This window comes from Lissotriton vulgaris, chromosome 1_1 (assembly GCF_964263255.1).
Source record: "Lissotriton vulgaris chromosome 1_1, aLisVul1.2, whole genome shotgun sequence".
In the NCBI taxonomy this organism is placed as follows: Eukaryota; Metazoa; Chordata; class Amphibia; order Caudata; family Salamandridae; genus Lissotriton; species Lissotriton vulgaris.
In genome coordinates this window covers 226,650,597-226,667,295 of record NC_141685.1, presented here as the reverse complement: position 1 = coordinate 226,667,295, position 16,699 = coordinate 226,650,597, and the positions used below count along the sequence as shown (strand labels likewise).

The 16,699-nt window shown below is 48.3% G+C and overlaps 2 non-coding genes across 2 annotated transcripts; both read left to right on the top strand.

The window, feature by feature from the left end:
- The first annotated feature begins 917 nt into the window (after positions 1–917).
- TRNAV-CAC (transfer RNA valine (anticodon CAC)) lies at positions 918–990 on the top strand. Its single transcript has one exon. It is a non-coding gene; the product is annotated as a tRNA-Val (tRNA).
- Positions 991–14,558: 13,568 nt separating this feature from the next.
- Positions 14,559–14,640, top strand: TRNAL-AAG (transfer RNA leucine (anticodon AAG)). Its single transcript has one exon. It is a non-coding gene; the product is annotated as a tRNA-Leu (tRNA).
- Positions 14,641–16,699: the final 2,059 nt, after the last annotated feature.

Sequence of the window (16,699 nt, the reverse complement as noted above, 5' to 3'; positions counted from 1 at the left end):
CCCTTCACTCCGCGCCCCCCAGAGCTCAGGCATCGGCCTCCTCGGGGGATTCACAGCGAAGGAGACAAGATCCAGAGCCCCCCTCGGAGCCGAGCTCTGACCCCGCAGCTGAGGCTCAGCCGGGCTCGGGGTTTGTACCGCCCGGATCTGGCTGAGCAGCCTCAGGGCGCTGGAAGCATGAAGGCTCCGTCAGCCCCACACTTCCAGCATGCACCTGCCGCCCTATTGACTCGGGGCCGAGGTGTCTGTACTTTAATTTAATTGTGTGCGTTTTTATATAGCGCGGACTTTACCCGAAGGTGTCCGAGCGCTTCACAATAGGAACCGAACTGTAACATGAGGATAAAATTACAAGTGAACAAATTACAAAAGAAAACGTTAAGTTACATGAGGCAAAAGTGACAATTGTGAGCAAACAAAATACAAGAGCTAGAAAACAGTACATTACAGGAGGAAAAAGTGACGTGTGCAAGTTACAAAGGCGTACAAAGTACAAGTAGAGGTTTAATACTGCAATAAATGGCAGACACTCGAAGACAAGAACAAACGTTAGGTTGGAAATGGTGGCACTTGTGCAAGTATCGAAAGCAAACCAAATGTTAGAGGTAGCAAACAGTGTGTTACAAGAGAAAAGTGGTGTGCATGTTTCAAAAGAATACCAGACACAGGTAGAAAGATAATACTGCAATAAATGGCAGAACTGTGCATGGCCCAAGCCACCGTGGAAAGTTATCCTGTTCATTAAAAGTTAGAATGAAATTCTTTTTGTCTGTGGGAATGGGCTGAGTAAGTGCTCTGCTGCAGCAGGAGAGGAGAAAGCAGACAAAGATCACAAGGAAGACTGGAATTAAAGGAGCTGTGACCAGATTGTGCTGATGTAGAATCTGTTCACAGGGTCCCACGGGCTAAATATGTGGGTTTCCGTAGTGTAGTGGTTATCACGTTCGCCTCACACGCGAAAGGTCCCCGGTTCGAAATCGGGCGGAAACACATTGTGACAATCAGACACATATTTAATTAATTTAATAATGCTATTTTATTGCTATGGCTAGAGTTTGAATCTAAGTGATCTATCATTGTAACGTCCGCCGAGCTCAGCGTTCTTCTAAAGTCAGTGATGTCGTGCGTCTAGCCGTCACCACAAGACAGTACTTTTCAGGTCAGTATCTTACCTAAAGTTGGTTCGATTATGTTACATTTGTTTATGTGTACCGACTTCAAATTTTAAAAGTGATGGTGATAAAATTAAAAATAGCAAATAAATATTCCCGGGAAAACGCTTTTAAAAAAAATATGGTCAGAAAAAAACATAAATGCAGTAGCCTCCTTGTCCTGCCCGTGGGCAGGTGCACTATTCTCACAAAGAGAGAACGAGAATTTTGGAAAAATGTAACGAAAGACCGTGATATTTCGGAACGAGAAAGACCATGCCAATAATAAGTGTATAAAAAGAGACAAGGAAGTGAAAAACAGAGCCCTCACATAATAATATTTAATGTAACAGGAACGTACCAAGTTTCAGTAAACAAACAAATATTTCGAACAGAAAAAATTAAAAACTCAGTAAGATATACTGTTTATTAGGAACAACATGTTTTTGAGATCTCAAACTTATACATGAGAGATTTGAGTTTCTTTAGAGTAAAAGCGTCTGGTCCCATGGAGATTTCAGATCAGATCCAAGTCCACAGTGCTGACTGTTACACCATGTAATATTAGATCCGGGGAGAAGAATGGATTTGCTTTCACAAAATATTCACTATAAATGCACCACTTTCACCAATCGGCTTATAACTTCGATCTTGCGGGGGTCTCAATACTGTGAAGCCAACATTGTTGGTGATTAGATCTTAACACCAGCTACCCGAATAACCTAACCAGATGATGAAGAAAGGTGAGCGGCTATACTTACCTTACCTACCTGTATACCCAGCCTCCTGAAATCAGAGCCGGCCTGGCAACACTTTTTGGGTCCTGATGAAAGCCGCCTGACCTACATGGGCAACGCAGGCTGAAACATGTCGACCAACCTTTTACCGAACACAACTTTTTAAAACTATATCCCTTTCCTGTAACATTAAAGACAACCAACACAGGAGAAGAGATATTTTAAATGTTTTATTCTCTCACCAGATCGCACCTTCTCTACTCACGACTGTGGTACATTAGACAGTCTCCCTGCGGGTGGAGGGTATTGGAACACCTGAAGAACTGGACTCTCAGGTGCTAAGACCCAATGATGGAGCTTCTTGAGTGACCTGATGAAGAGTATTTCCATAATTAATCAGAGAATTTACTACCACATTTACTACCACTCTTATTATATCATTTTACTCCCCAGCTGTTATTCCTGGAGCAGCCCCCACCTCTGTGCTCCAGTTATATCATATCATTCACTATTCGTTAAATTTCCACAAATCCCCCCTTCTGTGCCCGCCCCCCCTCCCCCTCCCCACACACACACCCTACTCCTTAGATCATGCCCCGGGCTCACTTGGCATCCTTATGCTCACTGAAGGAGCCCATGTGTCTAAGATGCCCCCATGTTCCTTCACTGCCCCCAGATACTCGCTCCTTCCTCGCACCTGGTAACCCGCCTACACCCCACCCACCAACAGCTGCTCTCTCTATTTGCCCTCAGAGGTTCACCCCCCTATGTTCCCAGATGACTCTCCTCCCCATCTATGCTCTACAACTGCCCCAGGGCACTGCCCCCGCCCTGTATTACTCTCTAGGCATTCTCGCTCTCTCTGCTTCTTGTGCCTCTGCCAGCAGGTGCCCCTTCGCCAGCCCTCTGAAGATGCCCTTTTCTTTGCCCCAGCAGGTTACCCAAGGCAGAGGTTCCTCCAGATGCTGGCACTGGTGATGGCCCGGAGTCTACACTGAGATGAGCATTAATGCCAGAATACAAATAAAAACAAACAACATACGAGACTCGCACAACAGGCAGGACACTTGGCAGCTCTGCTTTCAGTTCTCCACGGGCTGTGCCACTCTTTGTTAAAATGCCACTAATGCGACTGGCCGCCTTGAGATGTCGCGACACATGACACTTGGGTAAGAAGACCCCCCATCACGAGATACTCCAGACGCCTCCTGCTCACTCTCGAGGCAGAGTCCTCCATGCCAGAGGTGTTAGGTGTTCTACATTGCACTGTGACACTTTCAAGGCATAGAAACCTCCCCTCACTTCTGAAGACAACGCCATACTCAGTAGTGACATTGAAACCACTATCTGACCGCACCCAGACCCTTTACCCCGTCACACCACACCATCCCCCAACCCACCATTCCATCAACCCACTACAACATCTGACTCACCCACCACCATAACCCACAAACCCATCATCCCACCAACTCACCACCGCACCATCCCACCAACCCACCAACGCAAAATCCCACCAACTCATCATCCCACCAACCCACCACCGCACCATCCCACCAACGCAAAATCCCACCAACCCATCACCCGACTAGTCCACTCAGACCTCAGGGTCTAGAACCAGACACTTCAGGGCGAGTCTAAGACCCATTAGTCTGGGTCACAACCTAAAGGCCCCTGCCCCCCTAACAGAGAACAGGCTGTCCTTGCTGACCTAAGGTATAGTGCCTCCCGCAGCTTTAACTACTCGAGGCGCGTAGGCAGCCCTACTGTCAGAGATGCTGCTGCTCACAGACCCACCCTTCCCTGAGGCCTTCATGACGCGTCATAAACAGCCTTCCTCCTTGTGGCCTAAAGCCACACCCAAAAACACACACGGGTCTGTCAGTCAAACTCTTTATTGGGTCAGAATAAGACCATTGAAGCACTGAAAACGCATCATTATAACTTGGACATAACACAATTTCAGTCCAGCATGAAAATTACTTGCCAGTGTAACAAAAAAACAGTTACAAACATTGCAGTTTATGAACACAGAAAGATGCTCGGGTAATGAAAGGGAGATACAACTTGGTAATAAACCATCCCTTTGGTGACCACGAGGCAAACGCATTCAATGTGAGTACATTAAACCGGCACGGTTAAAAACTTAAATACTTCATTACAGACAAGCAGTTTTTAGCCAGCTGATTAAAAGGTATAATTATTAAAATATGTACATTACAGCCAGGCGAGCGTCAATTAATAATCCTGATCGCGAAGCATATTTCCTTATCAGTTTTAAGTCTCAGGAGATAACATTTATAACCAAGAAACATATTGAGGGACATCTAGGCGTTTTAAAAAGTGCAACCCTTCTTGGTGTCTGTTAAAATTCACATGACGTAAAATAGGGCATAAAAAACGAGATCTTAAAGTGCAGTACCGGTTGCAAAAATGCATAAAGTGCTTTGTACAGTGGGTAGAGGCCGCATCACATGGGCAGCACGGAAGAGAGGCAATGCGAGTACCTGTCTGGGAAAAGGCAACCAAAAAGTGGAATGCACTTACTCCTAAACGGTATACACCTGTTACAACGCAACTTTTACAACTACCTACCATTACAACGCAACTTTTACAACGCATACCATTACAACGCATTGCGCTGGGGGGCGCTCTAGGATAGGGAATAAGTACAATTTACTATCCAACACCTTCCCTAGTGTCCACGGGGACTGGAGTTGGAATAGTAAATTATACTTACCACTATCCAGCACCTCTAAGCGCTATGCGTTGTAATGGTATGCGTTGTAATGGTCGCGTTGTAATGGTAGGTAGTTGTAATGGTATGCGTTGTAACGTCATACATTCCTCCTAAACGAGTGAGATAAAATCTTAGCTCGGGGTTCTCTATCCAAGATAGGTACGGTTCCATATCTGGGGGGTTTGAAATTGGCACATAATGGACAATAGAAACCATGTCAAGGGTCTTTAACATTCTTGCGTTCCCCTGTGTGCAGGAACCTTTGTTTTACCAACTCCTGAGCGTGGCTGGGGTTTTGGAAGGTGACTCAAACCCAGATCTCGAAGGGTCTTAACATGCAGCAGCCCGGGAATAGCTGGCATAATCCTTAGCTTAAGGCAGACCTCTAAAATCTCGCTCGTCTCAGGAGTACCCCATGCTCTTAGCCATAATAGGGCGGGAGCCAGACTTGCATCATCCTACAGACACCCTAAACCCATTTCATGCTGTGAGATGAAACTTGACCTGGTTTGGGGAATTGCCAAGAGTCTGTAAAAGAATGTATTTGTGGCTGCCTGCAAAGTACCCAATGCGGCATATCCCGATGCCCCTGCCCCATATGTGCAGTGGAGAGACATTTGCTCCTATATAACATAGGCATCTCTTTAAGTAGCTTAGTTTTTTCGCAAAGCTACAAATCGATTCTCAAGATGCCGCCATCTTCTGGGCTCTCTGGGTGATGAACCTTCCCAAGTCAATTTGGCAGCGAACCAAATGCCCAAACAGATAAAACTAGATATCTTGGTGATGGGCCTGCCCAGTAAATAAACGTTTGGAGCGGGCGTTTATTGTTCTGCAGGTCAAAATAAAGTATTTTTTTATGGTTACCCTTCAGGTTTAAACCCCTCATAAAATCATTTAAACCATCTGAAAGGGCCTGTGGTCCGTTGGATGCGTGTGCAAAAAGAACAGCGTCGTCCGCGTACAAAATGATGGTGACCTATTTTAAGGACATCTTTAGCGCGGAAAATTAAAACCGAATCTAGAGCATTAATATAGAATAAAAATGGTGCCGATATACAGCCCTGCCTTAGCCCTCGTGTGACCGGGATGGAGTGGCTGCAAACACCAGGTTGAGTATAATGCACTTTCATTGTTGTGTCCCAATGGAGGAACCTGTAGAGAAGGGTCAATTCCGACCTCTTCCATCAATCTCTAAATTTCCCCCTCTCTACCAGGTCAAAGGCAGAGGAGAGGCCCATAAAAGCATATGAATTGCTGCTCTCCCAGCTTTGTCGTATTTTCCTAAATTCAGAGACAGGTTCAGTGTCTAAGCCAAAAGCCCAAACTGGACTTCAGAAAGGAGAGAACATGTCATTTAACATGTCACGAGTGCTGATATATTTGAGGTTATAAGCAGAGCATGCTGGGAGGGGATACACACATACAAATGTTGATGGATTAGAGAACTAAAGAATATATGATTATATTTTCACAACACTGTCCCCGAATGCAATGTTATCCTCCTTTACATGTTTATATATTTCTTCATAAACCTTCTCGATAGTGTCACAAATATACTTTAAAAGAAGAGAATCTTTCAGAGTGCTTTTTTAATTTCCCCACAATATGCTTAACATTTAAAATGTGATCTATAATGACACACAATGCTGCATAAAACACATTTTAAATATTAGCAGGCTGTCCCCAACAAGGGGGGCTTGGGGGAGGGCAGCCGACCACCGGGAGGTCTCCTCCCCCGGGCGGTTTGGGAGATCTGGGTGGGGGTATTCCTTCTAGCAGGTTCTTTTTGGGCGTTTTTGGGCTGGTTTTAGTTGTTTTTGTGCGCTCCCCTATAAATGGGCGGGGCTCCTCGCTCCGGGCACCATTTTAGGCTTGGTGACCTGGTGGCCGGTTGAGCTTAGAAAATTTTGTCCGTACTTTGGTAATTTGTTCATTTTCCTTGGCTAGTCTGATCCGATATCATGTCTGGTGAAGATTATCGTGTGTTGGAGGCTATTCGCCTGCTTAGCGAGGCGGGGCGTTTGGACCTGGTCATTGGCGACCGGGGTCGGGCTGAGACCCCGCGCCCCCAGCGGGAGGCCTCTGCGAGGGTGTCGGCTGCGGTGGCAGCATGTTACTCTCCGAAACGTCGGAGGCAGGATGGGGTAAGTGAGCGGGGTCGTTCCAGGACTCGGCGGGCGGGTTCCAGGGCTCGGCGGGGGAGTGATGCTAGTTCGTCGGATCCGGCCGTTTCTTTGGATTCCTCGTTGTTGGAGGTGGCTGGGGTTGGGGGTTTTCCTCTTGGGGAGGGGGAGGTTTCCGAGATAGGTTTTCGGGAAAGAGCAGCCTCTGCTCCCGTTTTGCGGGGCCGTCGTGCTTCCAGGCAACGTGGTTGCACGCGGCGTTCGGCTTCTGCCTCCGCGGGGGTGGGGACTGACGTCACTCAGACGGGGCGGGCGGAGGCCATTTTGGATGTGGTTTCTGTGGCGCAGCAACCGTTACGGGGTGCCCCGGGTCAGGACATTGAAGAGGTGGTCGCTCCCCTGAGCGTTATACGCCGCCATGTGGTTCAGGTCCCGTTGACGGTTGACGGTGGTGCGGTAGATGTGCCAATTGCGCGTCCTTTGGTATCGACTGCGGGTGTCGGAGGGCCTGAGGGCCGTGGCGTTCTTGTTCGTTCCGTGGGGAGGGATCTGCAGAGTCCGTTATTGTTTTCCCCATCGGGATCGGTTGTGGGGGGGGAGGCTGTGTCTGGGGGTTGCAGTTCCTTGGGGGAGGGGGAATGGGCCCAGATGGGTCTGGGAGAGGGTGTGGGGCGGTCTGACTTGCTGATTCCTGGTGGGGATTTGGGCAACGCGGGCGGGTCGGTGGGGGTTTACCGCCAGTTTGAGGTGGTGGGCGACCTTCCCATCGGGGGGGTAGCGAGTGGTGAGGATGTTGCTCAGCGAGGTGAGGAGGGAGAAGGGTCTTTTTATAGGCTGGCGGGGGAGTTTCAGTGTCCTAGTAGGACGGTGGGTTCGGGGCCTGCTTCGCGGGGTGCTGTTTCTGTCGGGGGGGTTCAGGATTGGGAACCTCAGGGGACGGCTTCGCGGATTATTCAGGCTGTGTTGGATGCTAGCTCGGATGAGGAGGTTTGTCCGCCGTCTCCTAGGCTTTGTGATGCTTTAAAGAGAAAAGGTGCTGTTAGTTCTGGAAGTTTTATGGTGTCTGGTAGGGGTGGCGGTGTTACTGTTGGCGGTTTGTCTTCTGCACATAGAGTTGGTTTTTGTGAGGGACCCGGCACACCAGTCCGGCCTTTTTCTTTACAGGAGGAAGCTCGATCTACGGCAGCAGACTTGGCAGGGCGGCAGGCAGCCCGGGTACGCCGAGGAGAAGTGCGGGTGGAGCCTAGCGCGGCACGTCCCATACCTTCGAGGGATCCCGCCGTGGCCATCACACGCAGGTTTACTACGACCTCGATGGTCCCAACGAGGGATTTCAACATGGGCGGTGCCTCCGGGTCCAGCACGACCTTCCCGGCCTCAGCGGTGGATTCCAGCGTTGATCATGGGAGCGGGTTACGTACGACCTCTCTCGTGCCACGTGGTGGTTTTACTACTGGTTTATCTTTTTCTGGAAGTCAACAGGTTGTCAGTAGTTCTGGTGGGGGGATGTATAGACGAGTTCAGTCGTCCTCCCCACCTAGGTCCAGAGTGCGGGCTGGTAAGGCCCATGGTCGTTCAAACACGGTGGAGTCAAGACAGACTTCGGTGGTTGTCCCCCCCCCCTCAGTTGGAGGACTCCCTGATCTTAGATTATGATGAGGATAGCCCTGAAGAGGGCGAAGTTCGTGATTTGGTGTCTGGGGGGGGGCATGTTAATGTTTCTCGTGACATGTTACAGGACCAAGTGGTTCGGAGTCGTGTGGAATCGTCAAGGCCACGAGTGCTCGGCCCCGCGGTGAGGGCTCCTCGAAGGGCGGATGACGGTGCACGGACGGCGTGGAGGACGGAAACCAGTCAACCGCCTCTTTTATGTCCAGGTGAGAATGTGGTTCAGGCCGTGCGGCCCAATATGGTCTCTATTGGTGTTGGTGTTGATTTAATATCGACGGAAATGGATGGTAAACTGTATAAAGGACGTGTTGTACGAGATCAAGGTGTAGGTACTAATGGGGATGAGGTTAATACAAGTCACATGGTGGATAGTGGCACGTCCACTGTTGGTGTGGGTGCTACAAAAAATGTGCTTCACAGTAAGGAACTTAAAATCAAAAAGTTGCCGTACATGGGTGTTACAAAGCCTTTGGGGGCTCATTTGATGCTTAGTACGAAGGAGAAGATATGGAATGGTGAGTATGTGGAACTGTTAAAATTGCTCCACAGGGAAGTCCGTGCTAAGGAAGGTTCTAAAGAGGAGGAGTTCGAGTTAGCTAAACGCCCTAAAGTGCCTCTAACTATAGAAAATTGGACGGCGGCCTTTTTAATTTTTGCCAGCGTCTATTGTGAAAAATTCCCTGAGCGCTGCGTGTCCTTGTTTAAATACATGGATGTTATTCGTAAGGCTCAGCTAACCAGGAATGATTATGCTTGGGCTCAATATGATGAGGAGTTTAGGGCGCGAATGGCTTGGGATCCTGAAGCGAAATGGGGGGAGTTGGACTCTGACCTTTGGCAGCAAACGATGGGTTTGTCTGCCTCTGGTAAAACCATTTTTACAGCCAGTGGTCTTCCCATATTGTATCGTCCCTTTCAGTCCCGTCCCACCCGGGGAGGGGTGGGGGCCGTCTCTACTACCCAGTCGCCTATCGGCACGTGCTGGGATTTTAATACCGGGACCTGTACTAGACAGTTTTGTAAATTCCGTCACGAATGTTCACAATGTGGGAGGAAGAGTCATCCGTTGTCCCGCTGCTGGGGTCCTAGGACCCCAGGGCCCCAGGGTTCCCAACAAAGTTCAGGAACTTTTGTGCCTCCACAGCAACCCTCAGCTCCCAGGGGAGGGAAGTCTTCATCTGGGGCTGGGCCCAAAGGCTCGTACGCCGGTTAATGTTACCCGATTGGCCGCTGCTTTGCGGGACTATGAGCCTGCGGAGTTGCGGTCGGTCTTGTTGTTGGGTTTTCAGGTGGGGTTTCGTTTGGGGTATGAGGGACCGCGTTTAAGACGTTGGTCCAAGAATTTGAAGTCTGCGAGCGAACACCCAGACATTGTACAGTTGAAATTGGACAAGGAAGTGAGTGAGGGTCGGATGGCGGGCCCGTTTGATGATTGGCCTCTGGTGAACCTAATCGTGTCCCCTATTGGTGTAGTCCCCAAGAAGGAGCCTGGTCAGTTCCGGCTCATTCAACACCTGTCATGGCCGGAAGGTGGGTCGGTAAATGATTTCATTGACCCTGACGCTGCATCGGTTTCTTATTCATCTGTGGATGTAGCCATGCAGCTGGTTGTCTCGGCGGGCCCTGACGCTCTGATGGCAAAATGCGACATTAAATCCGCATTTCGGCTCCTTCCAGTCCATCCTGAAGACTGGTGTCTTCTGGGCATCCATTTCCTTGGGAAATGGTACGTGGACAAGGCGTTGCCAATGGGCTGTTCCATGTCCTGTGCTTTGTTCGAAACTTTCAGCACCTTTCTTCAATGGTGGTTTACTACACAGAGTGGCCATGACCTTGTCACTCACTATTTGGACGACTTCTTTTTTGTAGGTGCTGCCAATTCGCTTGCCTGCCAAGCGGCTCTAACATCGTTTCAATCATTGATGAGTTACTTGGGTGTGCCATTGGCTCCGGAGAAGACCATGGGTCCTTGCGCGACCATGTCTTTTTTGGGGATCGAGCTTGACTCTCATTTGATGCAGGCCCGTCTTCCAGTGGACAAGAAACAGAAAATGCTTGAGCTGGTTGGAACTATGTTGGGGAAAGAGAAGGTGTTTGTGAGGGAGATACAGGTTTTGCTGGGACATTTGAATTTTGCCTGCAGAGTGGTTCGGGCGGGTAGGACTTTCTGTAGGCGGTTAGGCAGAGCCTTGTCTGGTCACTCTCTTCCACATCATAGGGTGAGACTGTCTGCGGGGGTGAAAGAGGACTTACGCATGTGGGTCTTCTTCTTACATTCCTTCAATGGTGTGCCTTTGTGTTGGGAGGTGGATTGGTGTTGGGAGGTACAGATCTTCTCTGATGCCGCGGGTAATGAGGGTTTTGGTCTCTACTGGCAAGGACGGTGGTGTGCTCAACAATGGCCCATGCCATGGAAGAATGGTGGTAGGAGTATTGCCTTTCTCGAACTTTTTCCTGTGGTGGTGGCGGTCACATTGTGGGGGGCGGAGTTGGCCCACAAGAAGGTCCTTTTCCGGATCGATAATATGGCTGTGGTTCAGGTGATTAACAAACAGTCGGCCAGAGATCCCCAGATTTTGAAACTTTTGAGAGTGTTTGTGTTGGGTTGTCTGAAACATGATATTGGTTTTCGGGCCCTGCACGTGCCTGGTGTGGACAATGACATTGCGGATGCTTTGTCTCGTTCACAGTGGGAGAGATTCCGTGGGCTTGCTTTGGAGGCAGACGAGGAGCCGACTCCCATGCCGGACCACCTGTGGATGATAGGCAACACCGGGTCCTTCACTTGGTTTTAGGTTCCCTGGCCCCTTCCACGAGGACGGCGTATGAGTTAGCCTGGAAGGAATTTTTGGAGTCAGGCGCTTGTCGGAGGGAACTGGATTGGCAGAGGTCGGAGGATGTGGTACAGTTTATTTTGGTGTTAATGGATAAGAAGTTGTCTAGAATTACTATTTCCGGTAAACTGGCTGGAGTTTCTTTCATGGGTAAGCTTTTGTGGGGTTACTCTCCGTCGGCTGGGGAGTTGGGTAGGAGAATGTTGGAGGGGTGGTCTAGAAAGAGTGGGGTTATTCGCACTTTGCGATCTCCTTTGTCTTGGCAAAAGCTGTTTCAGGTTATTTCTGTCCTACCGGTTGTGTGTTCTGACCGAGTGGAAGCGTGTTTGTTTGCCAAGTTAATGGTGTGGATGTTTTTTGGAGCCTTTCGTGTGTCTGAATTGCTTGGCAACAGGTCCTCTCCTGGCCTCCTGTGGGGGGATGTTCAGATCACGGAGCGGGGGGTCCACATCTGGCTCTCACACTCCAAAACGGATCAGAGAAGTTTGGGCAAGGGTGTCTGGTTAGAATCGGTTTCACCTCAGGAAACGTGCCCTTTAAAATGGGCTATTTGTTGGAGGAAACTGTCGGGTGGGTTTTTGGATCTTCAAGTTTTTCGCCATGCTAATGGGTCTGGTGTGACAAACTATCAACTGCGCATGGTGCTGCGTAAAGCGCTGCGACATATTGGTTTGGATGGGTCTTTATACGGTACTCATTCTTTTCGGATTGGGGCAGCCACAGAGGCCTTCCACAGGGGCTGGTCGAGGGAGGACATCATGGGTCTGGGGCGCTGGACTTGTAATTGTTTTCGGCGCTATGTTCGTAATGAGGCGACTGGAGCGCTGGCGTCCTCTTCTGTTTTGCCTGTCTGACTCTGTTTTCTTTTTCAGGTTCTGTGGCTGGTCCTCGGGCTGCTTACGTTACAGTTTGGATCGTGGGTCATTCCTTCATTAAGAGAGCTCAAGTGCAAGCCCGACAGAGTTATTTTGGTTCATCGTTGGGTTTCAATGATCGTTTGTTTAATGTGGTTTGGAAGGGAAAGGGGGGTATGCTATGGAAAGAACTTATCCCTGCCTTGAATTCTTGGTTGGTAGGGGGGGTTTGCCCGGACGTCCTGGTGCTTCATTTGGGTGAGAATGACATGGGTTCTGTTAAAGGGGTTGTCCTGCTACGGGCGATTAAAAAGGACTTGGCCTTATTACACAGTCAGTGGTCGGGTTGTCATGTCATTTGGACGGAAATGGTGCCGCGGAGGGTTTGGAGGTATGCGGTGAAACCGAAGGCGGTGGACAAATCCCGGAGGAAGGTGAATCTGGAGGTTTCCCGTTTTTGTAGGGACCTGGGTTTCGGTCGCATCGTCCATAGTGACATTAAATATGATGCGGTGGAATTTTTTCGGGGGGATGGTGTACATCTGTCACGTATGGGTATGGACCTATATCTTCTGGAGCTGCGGGAGGTTCTATCTCGCTGTTTGACGGTACGACAGTTGGTTGGTGAGTAAGTGGTAGTCGGTGTTGTAGTTTGGTTTCCCCTTCCTCTTCTTACTTGGTCTCCATTGTACACCCCACCTCCCCCTGTTTTAGGCGGTTGGGGGGCAGAAAGGTGGGGCTCTCTCCGTATCAGTCTTTCACCCCACGGCTTTCTGGATGGCGGTTTTGCTATGTGATCGTCAGTTTTGGGCCAAGTTGGACCCGTTAGTTGTATCGGTTATTGTTTGGGGATTGTTCAGATTGATTGATGTGGGGTTCGGAGAATATGGATCGGGGGATATGTTCAGTTGGTTTATAGTCAGAGATGTAAGATTTATATTTATTAGGTGATGTTATAATGTTATAATGTTATTGGGGTTTGTATGGTTTTGTGTTGGGTATGTACGGGTGGGGGTGGGTGTGATGGAGGGCGTGGGGTGGGGGCGGGGTTTGGGGTTTGAAATAAAACGAACAAAAAACTTGGGTTGTGGTTTAGATTGTGAGGCGGTTGCCGAGTTGTGTATTTTGTAAATGTGCACCTGTTCCAATAAAGCGGCCTTTTTCACACTTGAAGGGTTTTTTGAGTCTGCTCACTCTCCCCCCACCCCTCTCTCCCAAGGGGGGCTTGGGGGAGGGCAGCCGACCACCGGGAGGTCTCCTCCCCCGGGCGGTTTGGGAGATCTGGGTGGGGGTATTCCTTCTAGCAGGTTCTTTTTGGGCGTTTTTGGGCTGGTTTTAGTTGTTTTGTGCGCTCCCCTATAAATGGGCGGGGCTCCTCGCTCCGGGCACCATTTTAGGCTTGGTGACCTGGTGGCCGGTTGAGCTTAGAAAATTTTGTCCCTCCCCCCCTCCCCCTTTTTTAAGGGATTTTTTAATTATTTTTTATTTTGTTGGCTGCTGTTTGAAACATGTGTTCATGGGGTTTTTACGTTGTTCTTTGTCGCTTGGGACAGGTGCGTGGCGGTTTTGCTATGTGATCGTCAGTTTTGGGCCAAGTTGGACCCGTTAGTTGTATCGGTTATTGTTTGGGGATTGTTCAGATTGATTGATGTGGGGTTCGGAGAATATGGATCGGGGGATATGTTCAGTTGGTTTATAGTCAGAGATGTAAGATTTATATTTATTAGGTGATGTTATAATGTTATAATGTTATTGGGGTTTGTATGGTTTTGTGTTGGGTATGTACGGGTGGGGGTGGGTGTGATGGAGGGCGTGGGGTGTGGGCGGGGTTTGGGGTTTGAAATAAAACGAACAAAAAACTTGGGTTGTGGTTTAGATTGTGAGGCGGTTGCCGAGTTGTGTATTTTGTAAATGTGCACCTGTTCCAATAAAGCGGCCTTTTTCACACTTGAAGGGTTTTTTGAGTCTGCTCACTCTCCCCCCACCCCTCTCTCCCAAAACCCTCCACTCATGCAAACCATGAATACTAAACAGATCGCACTCAGGTGCTCTAAATCCCTGTAAAGAGTATTAATAGCAATAAATGGATCAAGTAATATAAAAATACCGAGCGAGCACCACGTGCACTTTGATCCTTGATTGCCACGTGGGTCGGATTCTTTCAAAAGTGAGATGGACTCGATTTTCCAATGTTATTCATTTGCTCCAATTACCCTGTCCCTTCATTGTCTGCTGTCTCTGTGCTGCACGCGCCTCTTCTGTGCGCGGCTGTCATTCTGTCCACCTGAGAACCTGAGGGGTTTTAAAACACCCCCAGAACAGGGCATCGAGTGCCCCCTCCCCCCTTTCTCTGCTCACTGCTGCAGCTCTCCAGAGAGGGGTGCTATCAATACAAGTGTGGCTCACTGCCTGTCAATCAGATACACAGCTGAGAGTCTTTTGTAGGAAGGTAGCGTGGCCGAGCGGTCTAAGGCGCTGGATTAAGGCTCCAGTCTCTCCGGAGGCGTGGGTTCGAATCCCACCGCTGCTTTTCCTCCAGTGACACATGGCACCCCGCTTTTCAAACTGGAAATGAAAGCGTTCCCACAACTGCTCATTCCAGGGCTCTACACAGCATTTTTGATGTCCGTGATTACATTCGAATTATATTCGTATACATTGTGTAGCAGCTAGCATTCTATATATATATATATACATGTCTTTGTATGAATAAATTACCTGCAAACCCATTCAAGGCGTCGGTGAGATTTTCCTATATTGGAAACAGCTGTTTCCTGTTTCATGTTTCATATATATATATATATATGTATATATATATATATATATATATATATATATATATATATATATATATATATATATATATATATATATATATATATATATATATATATATATATATATATATATATATATATATACATATATCAAAACACAAGTTTTGCCTGCTGTAGAGGATGCACACGACAGGTAAGGATTCGCCAAATAAGCTTTATTGGCAGAGCAGTGAAGGACAACAACCTCATCCAAACAAAATCGGGTCCATTCCCAACGCGTTTCGTATACCAACTTCCTCAGGGGCTCAGGACGAGGAGGTGGCAGCAGGGAAATTTGGCGGCAACCTAAATGTTCAAAGAGGACCTCCCCTCTTGGGGCGTGGCCACCACTGTGGCCTGCAGACTGTAGCAGTGAAACCACAACCCACTTGGGATTAATTTGGGTGCAGAGTGCAAAGGATACTGCGATCCACTGGGACTATGACTCCAAGTACCAGCATGCTATGTGTTGGCAACGCCCACCTGGGCGGGAGCTCGAACTTAAAACTGCTGTACTGCATCTCTCGCCTGTTGGCCCACAGCCCCTGAGGAAGTGATCGTTATCACGAAACGCGTTGGGCACTGATGTTTTGTGGAGCACTTCGTGAATTTCTGAACATTGCTTTTCACCTACCAATAAAGATGGCTTGAACTCTACTTACCTGAGAAGGGCTTTCTTACAGCAGGCAACTTTTTGTTGGATATATATATATATATATGTATTTATATTACCTACTGGCAGGTTCCAGTAGGTAGTTATAGTTAGGACCTAGTTTGCATAGGAAATCCGTAACATTCTATTTGGATTAACTTTGGCGCTGGTGGACGAATCTTTGCAAATTTCTCAAAGAAGACGGCTCGGTCCGCTGCGCTCCTTCCCTGAAAGTTTTTGGGGGACTCGTCAAGTGGGGGCTGAGATAAAAGGGGGTCCCAAAACCTGTTTTCCCCATGTTATTTTACATAGGACGTTTAGACACGGCTACAGCTCGAATGGCTGAATGGATTTATTAGAAATTTGGTAAAAAGGTAGAGTCCAGCTCGCAGATTACGCTTTTCATTGAATGGTGTAAATCCGTTCAGTAGTTGCTGAGAAAATTAAAGTTGAAATCAATTATATATCTGTAAGCGCTCACCTGTGCGCGCACTAGTGTGGCTGCGCGCGAGCGGAATTCTGATTTGCTGTTCGCCGTCTGTCAACATTCGATTCAGAAGAAATCAGGAAGTGTTGTCCGCCATTTTGTTAGTTTGAGTGAATATATTATACAGAACAAAGGGGTAGAACATGGAAAGGGGGCAAGGTAGAGATTGTCTGGCCCCGTAGGTTTTCTCAGGGGGTGCAGTAAGGACCCTCAAAGCAAAAAGAAAATATGTTTTTTTGCAAAAAAGTTGCGGGGTGCGCGCACCCGGTCGCGCACTGCTATTTACAAGAGTGTGAAAAACTATAGTGGAGAGCATGGAAAGGGAGCAGGATGGAGACTCCATGACCTCGTAGGTTTTCTCAGTGGGTTCATTAAGGACCCCAAAAGTCTAAAAGTAGCTTTTTTTCTGCAAAAAAAGTTGCGGGGTGCGCGCACCCAGTCGCGCACGGCGAACAAAAAAATAAAAAAAGATGGAGTTAAATTACAAGTTTGAGTGTTTAGATGTAAGGTGGCTCTAAAAAGAGCTGTTGTGTTAATTTGGTGTTTTTTGTTTTTATAAGTAAGTACCGATGCAGAGTCTCATGTTACAGAGGAAGATTCTATTCCCCTCATCCGTTAAATAAACACCATCTCT